Source organism: Anguilla rostrata, chromosome 1 (genome assembly GCF_018555375.3).
Source record: "Anguilla rostrata isolate EN2019 chromosome 1, ASM1855537v3, whole genome shotgun sequence".
Taxonomy (NCBI): domain Eukaryota; kingdom Metazoa; phylum Chordata; class Actinopteri; order Anguilliformes; family Anguillidae; genus Anguilla; species Anguilla rostrata.
Window position 1 is genome coordinate 61,273,685 of NC_057933.1, and position 13,161 is coordinate 61,286,845.

At 40.5% G+C, this 13,161-nt stretch overlaps 1 protein-coding gene across 3 annotated transcripts in view; it reads right to left on the reverse strand.

The window, feature by feature from the left end:
- Positions 1-12,129, reverse strand: part of LOC135260985 (ataxin-1-like) — a 63,615-nt gene extending 51,486 nt beyond the window's left edge. Inside the window, exon 1 of one of the 3 annotated variants that reach the window (XM_064346795.1) lies at positions 12,039-12,129. The gene's annotated coding sequence lies outside the window, so the exon portion shown is untranslated. The remainder of the gene's footprint in view (positions 1-12,038) is intronic. The other 2 variants (XM_064346821.1, XM_064346803.1) reach the window with 2 other exon arrangements.
- Between the last annotated feature and the right edge of the window lie 1,032 nt (positions 12,130-13,161).

Consider the following 13,161-nt stretch of genomic DNA (forward strand, 5'->3'; position numbering starts at 1 on the left):
GTCTGCACTTTCCAGGGAAACTGGAATCTGGAGTCACCACAACAATGAGAAAAGCCCCCACTTTCTAGTCAGCCTGCTCATCGTTGGGATGAGGTCCACATCAGACATAACCATAAGGAATTAACTTGTAGCTTGTTCCAAGGCATCTGAGGTAGCAAGTGAGATGACCAGCAGGTGGAAAATTCATTCCAAATCAGCCGGTACTGGTCCTATCCCTTTCTGCTGACAGATGGTGAATACACCCTGAGGTAGACAGGCCCTGCTGTTGCCACAAGGTAAATGAAGCAGCCCAGTTTATACACCTGTCATGTTTCTCATCATATCAGACCTTGTGGTGCCATGCGCTGCAGTCGATTCCTGCACCAGCAGTGAGGAACTACTACAGTTGACTAATTAATAATTCATTTTAAATGGTTAATATGCATAATACATACATAATAAAACAAATTTGTGGAAAATAAGTGCAGTAAACCAGGCCGTGTAATTGGTTCGTCAGGCAGCTGAGAGAGAGAGAGAGAAAGAGAGAGAGAGAGAGAGAGAGAGTGTGTGTGTGTATGCGTATGTGTGCGTCTCAGCGCGTTACTGTCTCCTTGTTACTAAGGGAAGGGTGGGTGCCCCTGGTAACAGAAGGCAGCGTGTGGGTTTCCATATACCCTGCTGACAGAATATACACAAATAGGCCTGAACAGCTAAATGAACAGCTAAATGGATCACTTTGACTGGAGAATTTCCCAAATTTTAAGAGCTTACGGAGCAAATGTTTTTAAAAAAAATATATATATACAGCAAGATGTGGCACAATTTAATAGTTTTTCTGGAGAGCTAAGATTGTGTCTGTTTTTAGACAGCAGAGCCATGGTTATGTACAACCATACAGGAACTATGATGGTTGTAACAAACCCAGGGGAGCCTAGGGACAACCTAGCTAGCTAGTAACTGAGACACGTTCTGCAAGCACTCACAACCAGACAGAGTCATACAGCAGGGTAGGTGCAACTGAATTTCCAGCTGTCAGTCCTATCTGCTTTCCCAGGAGATGATGTATAGTGCCCGTGGAGAGCAGGACTGCCGCAGCTATAAGATAACAGGGTTAGGTTACACTGGCTAGCTACTGAGACAAGCAGCAGAGTGAGGGTGAGAGATACAGTACTGGCCCTACACACCTTCAGAAGGTAACTGAGAAGTGTGCAGACTGCCAGCTCTGTCAGGAGAAAGCCATGATTTTCTTGTTTACCATACAGCGTAGTAAATAGAAAATTCAAAGCGAAGGCTCTTTCAGATGAACTGACCCGAGGCAGAAACTCATTCATACCATGAGCATAATGGTATGTGCACTGTTCAGGCCATTTATAAAAAGTGTGAGTTACAGTCACAGACGTATACACACCCATATATAAGCATTTTATAAAACATATCAAAAAGCTTTTTTTATCAATTAATTCAAATGAGTTAGTACTCAACCTCCCTTGGGTCTCCATGTCTGTGATAACCGTGTCCCGCCCTATGTATCTCAACACATCATCCTATACAAGTGATAACTGTAGCAGTTGGAATGGCACTACTTTTTTCACCAGATTACCATCTAATCAAGGGTAGATATGAAATGAACTGAGCGAATGCAGGAAGAGCTGCACAGATGACATTAGCTGTGAAATTATCCCACCAAGGCCTGAGAAGCATATTTGTTTGTGTCTGTTTTATAGCCGGACCATGAAATATGTTTTTAAAGGCAGAGAATAAAGAGGAAGACTGTGGCTGGGGAGTCACACCCACTCTCCATTTCTCCATTTTTCTAAATTATCATTTTTTTAAATGTTTCTCTTAAAGGTGAACTGAAAGGGGAAATAAATGAACAAGTGAACCATCCCCATGGCAACTCCAAAAAAAAAATGGTCAATCGTCTAGTAACTATATTGTTTGGAGACAGAGGTCAAGTCGAAAAATAGCAAATAGCTGATGTCATCGCCAAGAGGGAATCTTGAGATTTTCAGCTTCAGAAATGACAGAACTTAGACAAGCCCTCTGAAGAATGTACAATTCCAGCCAGAGACTTAGTCTCTTAGTCTCTCAGGAATGACGAGTAAGGCGTACAGTATATCAGAGGTACGTTGTGGATCGCTTCCACAGTATGAAACTACAGTACATGTAGCAACAGAAGCAGAAGCAGGTGATCCTATGGCAGCCATATCTATCCACAGAGGGATTCCTGTTCAAATCCTGACCTGTCTGAGGATGGTCAGAAGGCATAATTTCAAATGACCAATCAAAGTCAGCAGCCCTGCCATCTGTATGCAGACATGGATACTTACTTTGAATTCTGATATATATATATTTAAATTATATTGACACACATTCCTGCCTGCTTGTTTACATGGACAATGTATGGGTCGCCACCTTGAAAAATACTTTAAACATAATCCAGACACAAAATCTTCTATTCTAATCAGTCAGTTTCCTGGAGAACTGTTGGCCTCAACAGGAATAATCCATTAGTAAACCAGAACAGCTTTATCGGGCCGTCTGCACAAATGTCACTCCATCTCTTCGATCACACCCCAGTTTGTCACAGAAGCACACCTGTAAACACGTTTTAAGCTTGCCTGGTGCAGCAAAGATGAAGAACAAAAAACAAAAAACTTTTTAAATCTTACCAAACACAGACCCAATATTTTTATTGCCAGCCTATGTTTGCAGGAGAATTCATTACATAAAATGTATGTGTGTGTGTGCGTTCATGTGTATGAGAGTGTGTTTCCGCATAGTGTGTGAGTGTCAGTGTGCATCTGTGTGTAGGGTAAACACAATTCAGACAGGGTGTGTTTATAGACTTAGGACGTTACGTAACATTTTCCCAGGGTTTTTCCTCCCAAGGGACTTCTGCCTTGAGTTTCGTGGTGGAGCGCAAGATCCGACACTCGGACTGTAACACCATTACATCAAGGTGCGCCTGCCTGTCAACACCTCACAATGCCGGCATCCACATTGTGTGGGTAACGTTTTCCGCAGTGCATTTACTCAACGCCCACACCGGATAGCGCCCACCCCTCCCCTGCAGAGATCTGCAGCCCTCAGGCTACGCTTCACAGCCACTACCCAGGTGCATTGGACTACCGGCGTAAGGATACAGGCATACATAAATGAGGTAGTGAGAAACACATTTCACACATTAGCAGATGCTCTTACCCTCAGCGCCATACACAGATTTTTTTTAAATGTTAAAATTTCACGCGCAATCCATTTATGCACTTTATACTGGAGCAATTCAGGATAAATATTGTACCTTGCTCAAGAGTACAATAGCAGTGCCCCAGCTGATAAATTCTGACCCCATAAACAGAGCACAAGTAGTCACTCAGTAGTTTGAGGAGCACAACAATGACATCATCCACATGGCATGGCCTCAGTGACCAGATCTCAATCCAGTCAAGATTTTATGGGATGTTATGCTGTGTTTTTGTGAGATTTCCTGGAAGAGTGAAAACATATTCCTCCTGCAGAATTCCAGACGCTGGTAGAATCTGTCCCAATGCATACGGGCTGTACTGACCAAATGTAGTGGCCTAACATCCTATTAAATTACATTAGTTTGTCCTGATCGTTGCATTAGCGACTCCTACTGGTTGGTCGGGGCACCTGTTCAGCAGGGAGGGGATTGAACCTCCGCACGCATTACGTTCTCCCAGTGAAACTCCTCGCTGTCAGGTGAAAAGAGGCATGTGGTAGTCTACACCCTCCCCAGACCAACAGAGGATAGCGCATCGACCAAGACCGTGATTCACACGGGGAATTGGTATAACGACTAAATTGGGGAGAAAATGGGAGAAAAATGGCAAAATATCTTACAGTCAATTATAACTTTGATTGGTAAGTAAGTAAGCAACAATTAAACCTGTTACTTACCAGCTAGGTAATACTTGCCAGTCTTTGTCTAATTTTATTTTATTTAGGAGGTGTTTTTTAGAAATGAATCAGGACACAACATAAATATCGGCCTTAAAGTATTTTAGCACTCCAACTGCAGAGAAAAAGGTCTCCTTCACATCATAATGCAAGTAAACCATCTGCATAAGAATCTCTATGATTTGATTTACTAAATAGGACAGATACCACACTAAAGAACATAGAGAATGAGGACATGTATTCTGGGAAAGAAAAAAAGAAGAAATACATATACTAACTACTATGCCTTCCTTCTGGTTCAAAGATAGTGTTTCTTTCCAGAAATGGCATTAAATTATTGACAAATTTTCCAGCAGCCCTGAGGTGCTGGTTTTGGTGCAGAGCCAAGTTCTGACTGCTGGCAGCTGGTGTGTCTGGAAAGTCTGGACACTGTGCACTGTGATGCTCTCCACTGTGGATCAGTACTGCTTTATAACTGATGGAGGGTAGACTGTCTTCACGGCTGCATCATAAATATATATATTTTAAAAGTACCAGCAGACATCCACCCTGCCTGCTCTTAGGGCACTGGTTATACATTTCAGTAGATAAATACTCCTATACATTTCAGTAAAAATGATTAATATTAAAAAATATATATAATAAAATAATAAAAAATGTTAAATTATAAAATATTTTGTAATTAAAATTTAACTAATAACAATATTCCCTGGCATACAGGACTAACTGACAATTTTCCAGATGACCTACTGTATATAACTGACAGAATCCTACAACTCTTCTTTCCCTGGTCACACAGTACAAATGACCTCAGTGATAATTCTACAAATGTATACAGGCATTGTCGGTTTCACATTAATGATAAAAAGCCATTATTGGGTCAGTAACATTCAGAGTATATTCAGACATAGCAAAATGATATGAAAGATTCCTGAAGGTCAGTGGTGGCATGACTAAACTCATTAAAATGGCACTGGTGCCCTTTTCCAGCAGTTCATTTGAGGCACACCACTTCTATAATCAGATTTCACTAATTACATGAACTCTGTGAACTAATGCTAATAGGCTTTTTGGTGTAGTGCTCCCATTGTGTAGGCAGGTTGTCACAGGCTAAAGAATACACTCTAAAGGGCAAATGACATGCCTGCTAAAGAGCACTACCGTCAGTGTTGCCAACTTAGCAATTCTGTCACCAAATCTAAAGACATTTTGAGCAGCAAAGTGAATCGTCCAATAGTTATCTTCAGAAAAGAACTACTCTACTGTATGTGACGGTAATGTTTTAATCACATCAGCAATGAGTGTCAATAATGTTGGAAACATGAAAATGTTGTCCGATCTGAAGAGTTGGCACCACAGACTATGTGGCTGATGGTAGCGTGCCAAGCCTCCTTTACTGAAGAAACACTTTGCTGAGAGGCAGAAGGGTGAGATAACGTAACATTGCCGGTTCTTGAGATACAGCATGACGTAGGCTGACAGATAATTTAGGCCTCATGGGGGGTTGTGTGAAATCCCGGGGGTTGTGTGCAAACCCATGCTCAAAAAACAAGTTTTACTTATACCCAAACCCACTTGGACCCCGGGTATTTTGATTTTTGGTCACCCATGAAGACCTCTAGCACCAGATTCTATTAACATGTTCTTGCTGACATCGCTAGGGATGTGTCTGAGTCGCTTTCTGTTTTGTTAAAACCAAGGGGGTTTTGATAAAGAAACAAAATCACTCCTTAATACTTCTGCCTCAACATTTTAAGTTACATTTTTGCTTTTTATCAATTTCTCTTTCAATTTACTACCTAGTAGGTATACCCTGACAACCCACTGACAGCCTGCATCATCTAAGTAGCCTTTTCAAAACTAGTCTCCCAAAGGAAATGCATGGGTTTTGTACATTACATGAATGAAATTGCAGATTTAGAGTCCTTCTGTGAACACACTTTGTTGACAGGAAGGGGTCAGCTAAGCTAAGGCTAAGCTAAAGTGCTGGAATATAGCCATGTTACCTTCTTACACATTTATACAATCACTGAGCCTTGGACCAAGCACTCCGAAAGGACAGTTGGTCCTAAGTCTGACCTTAGAGTCCCAGATAGTGTGCCTGGCTCCCCCACCCACACACAGACACAGACACACACACATACTTTTTTCTGGGGGAGCCCCTTACAAGGAGGAAGTAGTCTAAACACTATCTTGGAGATCAAAGCTCAATCAAGCTGTTCTGCAGACCTATCCTGCTGAATTTTTAGTCTGATTATCTGGCAGCTATTTTAAGTTCAAGAGAATGGTATGGTTTCCTGCATCACCCTATCCTGTTATAACAGACACTAATCCTGTCATTGAAATATTTAAACAATTAGAGTAATATACTGCATATGGCCAAATACCAGCCTGCCTCAAATAATGTACACTTTACTTTTGTTGTTTTATTCCTCTATCACTGCCTCAAGCCTCCATCCTAATGCATACTCACACTAGAGTTTAGATTAGTCATGCTTGACAGCTTTGAGGCCAATCAGTGCACTGTTCACGCATTAGGCTAAATACTATCCAATCCCCATGAACACATCTACTAACTAAATTAAAATGAATTACATGTCTATGCATGTATAATAATTGGGGATATGCTTGTGTTAGTATTAGCTACTAAAAAGGAAAATATATACATGCTCTTGAGAATGAGCTGCCATGCTCATTCTCAAATACTAATGTGACATTCTTACATGATTTAAAACAAGCAGGGTCTACATATTATTGGATATTTTTTTTTAAATTATTGGATGCAAAGAAAATTTGAGCAGAAACTAGACCCATTATCTCCAAACTCCCGTGTGTTCACCATTTTTGATCAGAAATATTAAAATTATTAGAACAGAAGGCTTCCTCTGTAAAGCAGCATTGTCGTACATCAGTGTCACATCCAAATGTTGACTGCATTAAAATTAGCATAAAGTACAGATACCTTTAAAAGTAATGGTTGGTATCAGAGTAAAATGGTGGCAAATGTCCAGAAAACGTCTAATATTGTAATTATTATGTAAGTTAAAATCTCAAGTCTGGTACAACCAAAGCTTGAGCAGTCTGAATTTCAGTACATTTCAAATTGTATAAATAGATATTTCTGAAAGTATTAGTTAAAAGGGAAGTGTATATTGATAATGAGCATAGCTTTGCTGCTTTAAATGAGCTTATACACTGTAGAAACAAATAGATTCTTCCAGTAATCTCCCCACCACATACACATCCAATATGAGGGCAGAGAATAAAGTCACAAAGACAAGCCCCACAGAAGTGAACAGCAATAACAATAAGTACTCATACATAATATTCTAAAATGTATCTTTTTTTATTATCAGTGAGGTAGAGTATGCATTTGCAAGTTACTTTCATAAATGACATAAATGAAAAGTACATATTGACATAAAATATCGTAACACAAAAAGTACACTTCACTCAAATGTGTAGGTACGTCAGCAGTCACCTAGTCCACTTAAGTGATGTGTAGTTCTGTAAATAACTGTAAGTGAACTGCACACCTCTTGAATTGCGAGGCAATTCATTCCTAGGTGAAATAAAGCAGGATTCCTAACCAGAGGGGTGAGATTTGGAAATCAGGGAGGGATGTTAATCCATAATGATGTATCCATAATCATACTTCACATCAAATGTTTAGTAAATATCCTGCAGCATAAATAGATACTTTCCAAAAGTCAAGTGATGAAAGCTACTGTATGCATCGTTGCTCAGTGAATAAACAATACAATAGTAACTGTGTTTATTTGGTCAATTCTATATATAAATATGTATGTCAATAAAAGTTATCACAGCTTCAGCTTGCTACACTTGATCATGCTCTCAGCAGCAGAATAACACAAGCCCTGCTGGAGATAAGTGACAGCTCTCTGGCATGCAGAAAATCTATTCTGACTGGCACCGCTTTCTATGCCTGCCTCAGTGAGCTGTGCATTTACCTCATCATTGTTTGCATTAATGGACACGCCTTCCCAGTGGAAGGATTCTCTTGAATATTGCTTTCTCAGTGCATCGTCTGCAACTGCATTTTTACTGCTAGCGTGTGGCAGTGGTTAAAGAACACAACTTGCTTTTCTCTTGCACTTCTGTCACTTCTGACTCAGCTTGCCGGAGAGTTACTGGAACATTCCGTTTTGGAATGGTTACGTCTCATTCACAGTGGCAGCCCTTCTCATACTCCAGTTATGAAACCTGACACTGAAGGTGATTCAGGCAAACGTTTTCTGACTTGCTGGTAATGAAACTGCAGGATGTAAGTCTCTATAAGGGAAATGATCACAACTCATAATCACCTTACAGCATTTGGAGTGTGTCTGTCACTCTCCTCCTCAAGTCCCATTGCACAGGCAACCGTTTCAATGAATAATGTTCAGACTGAGTTGTCTCTTCCAAAGCTTACGCACCAGTGGTCAGGACTGTATTGTGTTTACATGTTTAACTGTTTGCAAAACGCAAAAAAACCATCCTAATAGAAATATCAATAGCTCAGAGGGTCAGAGGAAGGTTATATAAATTCCAACAGAGGTTTTTGATATTTTCTCAGCTGTGAAGTTGACTTCCCCAGAGAAAAGTGAGGCATTAGGCCCTGCATGCCACAGATGCACAACTCAGTACAACAGACACATCATGGATCTTTCAGTGGCCTGAGATGAACTGACTGCTTGTGCCATTCAAAGGCCATCCTCATTTGAGAGTCTCTGGAATCAGCTGGAGATGACATTGATTTAAACTGTTCCCCAGAGCTGTAAGCACATCGGACCAAGGGGGACATATTGACCTGTACCACTTGGAGACTATTAACATTAACTATTTTAACTATGCCCCAGGCAAACTCCTGTGGATCAGAGCTACCTGGTAGGCTGCTAGTGGCTGATTTTTCGACTTGTGTGGGAGTTCAATGTTGCTGTACTACGTCAGCACACACCACTGTGTTTTGTTCCTCTGCAAAGCAACAGGTGACACTTTTGAAGCATGTCCTAAAAACAGCGTGTCAATCAAAGCTTCTTTTTTCATCCCACTCACTGAGTCAGAGTTTAGACATTCAACTGCAGACACAGAAAAGTGAGATCCCACTATGTGTAAAGATTATGACAGACATGTCATGCTAATGCACAAGTGTTTACTTTGTGTGTGCAAGTCAACTCAGGTTTTACTTCCTCCACGCTTGGTGGCTGAAAACTTTCAGTCAGTTGGTTTCTGCCAGCTGTCTTCAACTGTTCAACTCCTAGATGCCTCAGGGCCCCATCTGCAGCAGCAGACAGGGTCTTTTCACAACTCTGATTCCCTGCTGATCTCAAGGTCAACCTCTGTAATTTAGCAGCCTGCAGATTCCTCTGTTAATCCTAAAAAGCCTTCTACCTTATTTTGTGCACATGCATAATTTGCAGCAGAAGAGCAACCCTTAATGTTCTTGAAGAGGTAATGAGTCAGAATCAGGCTAGGAGTTTTGAATGGGGAAAGTCCAAAGTAGCCTAACCCTTAGATCGCGGTTTATCACTACAACCTTCAAAGAGTTGACATTCCAAAGCTCTTTGTTCATAGTCTGTACAAAGTATGCCATGTTGCCATGTTAATTAATCCCCTGAATGTTAACATTGTTGCTACTGATGGTGAAACACGAAAGCAAAGAATCATTTGCCAGATTTAACATTAATGTCTCCCTCTTGCTTGTGTTTACAGGTTTTGTGTGTTATCAGTAGAGGTATCAGCAGAACATGTCCCGATTAGCTTAGCACACTTCGACCTTGCAAGCAGAGGTCAATTAAGCACAAGTCTGCATATTCATCCACTGATCTGGGGCAGTTCAGGCAAGTGGTTCACAGCCTGTGCTGTGTCAATGAAGACTGTCCCCACCGAACTCAGGTCAGTATCAACCTCCTGTCATTCTCACACATTAAAAGACTGATAACGCACAGGGCTGAACCTGGTTATTATTTAGATGTAACATCTCTAAAGAAAATCTGTATTAAGTAAGCTGTAGTAAGAGGTGTCAGTGGCTCTTCTCCAGTGAAGAAGGACTAGTGGGTATAAAACAGATGACAGACACAAAGGAGCAATGTACTGCTCAGTCCTTCCCCATCTCCCTTTGTTTCCCCCTGCCCTTCTTCACACATTCAGCACATAAACAGCAGAATGTAATGAAATAATAATAGCTGCAAGCAGCAATGCCTTGGGACCATAAAATGGCTATCGACTGTCATGACTGTCAACAGAGAGATGAGAAAAACATGCAATTGAAGTGGCAGGATTTAAACTTTAATTCAGGTAAAACTGTATTTTTTTATACATTTGTCATTATTATTATTATTATTATTATAAATAATAAGAAGAAGAAGAACAGCAACAACGAGAACTACAAGCCCAGGACAACACTTCCAAGGAAATGCTTTCTCCTTCAGGTTAATTTATGAATGGCAAATCCACTGTTTTTTATTCTCAAAATACCACTCTCGATAACTTTTTATAAACGGTAATCTACTAGAATAGGTAGGTGTGTGTGTGCGTGTGTGTGCGTGCGTGTGCGTGTGCTTCCATTGGGAGTTTCAGTGTTCACCACATTCTGCAAACTTAATTAAGCATATATTTTTGGAGCATTTTCGTTTCCTGATATTGTGATTAAAACATCCGCGTTGCAACAACATACACCATATACATATAATTGTTTCAGGTTCTTATAGCCTAACACAATAAGACTTGAAACGTTGAATGAAATAAGAAAGATGATGGGTGACTTCAGCGAGGATTCATGTACTTGTCTAGAATACATTGTTGCAAGACAAAACACACGAGCGAAAGTTATAAATACGACCTATTGCCTCAGCAGTCGAAGCTAATTGGCTGATTGATCATGGAAGAAAGCGCGCTGCAAACGTACGTTGACACAATCCACAGTTAAAGCAATTCGGATTCTCGACAAATCTACCAGCCGGCCAAACTGCGATCAAATGCCTTTAATATCCTGGACAGTGTCGAAAGAACGCATGGAAAATAAAAATTGCATGCAGTGTCAGCCTAATTGCTATTGTTCAACTGAGATAGCAATTTACTGAATTCATCGTGCACAAGCACAACACGGGTGATGTGACAGCCTAACACATTCTTTCAAGGTTTATACTCATAAACCCGCCAGGTAGGCTACAGTGATCACTATCGACGAAGTACAAAATAGTATACTATTGTACAGTATTGCATAACAGGTTACTGTGAGATCTACAGCTACTTATAAAATATAGGCTAACCAGACCAATGACATCATGGTTACTCGAGCAATATTACTGTTCACTCGTGTCGTTTTCCATCACTGTATCAGTTAAGACGTAGCCAAGCGTTTTTACGTTTTAAAATAAGGTATTTTAAAAAGTCAGCTACGACTGTATTGTTTTTCTTTTCGTTTTTTTCTTTTTCTTTTTTGGCTGATTTGAGACTTTCAACAATGAAAAATACAAAGGCGTTTTCTTTTTTTTTAAATGTAATAAATAAAAAATAAGATACAAAATAAAATTCAAGATCCGGATATTCATGCCATAGGCTATTTAACTAACGTGAGTGGCACCCAATGCCCCTTTACCCCACCCGAGAGTAGCCTACAGCATGAATAGTTCCCAGAGAGTAGCCTAGGCTATTATTTGTACGTAGGCTACTATAAAAACAACGACTATATGAGGAAGTAGCCTACTGTATTTTCTGTAATACGACGTAAAACCACTAGAGGAGGGGAGTAGCAGCATCGAAGAACTGAAGATAGCGAGGCTGTCCTACGCTAGCACCGAGTGTGTGCATTCCATTTTCGGCTACAATTCCCCGCGACACCCGCTCTTTAGTTTGACAATCCAATAGCAGCGCGTTTTGGGTATAGACTGACAAGCGCACCGTTACACAGCCGAACACGTAGGCTATACACTTTCGGTTAAGTTCTAGATCTCAGTTTCCCAAAAGTAAAAATCAGAGAAAGAAAAGAAAAACTGCAATAAAATACATTTTTAAAAAATGCATAGACTAATATTCCTTTCTCGTCAAAGAGAGCCATTTTCTCACTTCTGGCTGAGAGGACTGCACATGCAGGACAACTACAGAAGCACATATCAGGGTAGAATAATTGCACTCACTGCGCGGCGTGTTGGATGCCAAGGAAGCAGTGCGATTTCTTGTTGCCAGGGCCTTTTCCAGCAGTGACGTGAGTGAATGAGCTCCCACCACTACTAGAATAATGTCTGCGGTAAAGCCTCTCTCTCACTCGCTGTCTTAAGCCCCCCCCCCCCCCCCTCTCTCTCTCTCTCTCTCTCTCTGGTGCAAGGACACCTAAAGATCTAGGCCAGTAGTAGGCTACCGTATTTGTTTTCAGCACAGATATCATCATTACCGACAGGCAGGGCATACAAGTTTTAGTGTATCAATTCTTCAGTATAACACATTTCCAGATAAACAGACCTCATGACACGTTCATACAGCATCTTTTAAGGATCAGTCGGGTGATGTCTGGCAGCCAGTTTACATCATTATTTTGGTTTGGTGGGGGAGGTAAGGGTTTGTTTTGCCTAATTAATGGGGACAATTGGACAGCTTGAAATAAACGTTTGGCCTGGACACTAGAGCATATCCCCTGTCTGGACCATCTATCCAATGGTGCAATTAGTATCCATATTGATGTGATAGAATCAAAGTTGCAGCAATAGTCAGGCTTTTCATTGATAATTTAAAGGGATTGGCGAAAATCATGATGATAAGACAATGTCTAAGAATGAGTAATCTTACATTGTATTGCAAGCCTGAACTCAAGATTTCAGAAAAGGAAGGATATGTTTTCAGCTCAAACTTGAAATGATTCAGATTTCAGAAGAGAAATTTAGTAGGACTGTCTTGCATAAATGTTGTACTTATGATAACTTCTGAAAATAGCCTGAAGCAGACAGAAAGACAAGTTCTGCAGATTTCATAAGACTTCATAATCAGCACAGTGGGGTATTCTCTTTCAAAGCTGATATCACCTTGGCATAGTTGTGAAATTCTGTGACTCAAAGATACAAATTCTGATGAGACAGTTAAGCCACATTGTATTGTGCATAATGTAATAGTAAATTGCACTTGCAAACATGGATGGCATTGATTTACCTTTGATTGTATTCTGTCTGCTAGCTGGTGTCTGTTAGCTGGAATGGCTCAGCTCTTCTGTGAAGGCCTGAGTAAATGAGTAAATGAGGCACAAACTAGTATGTAGTCCCCCTACTGGTG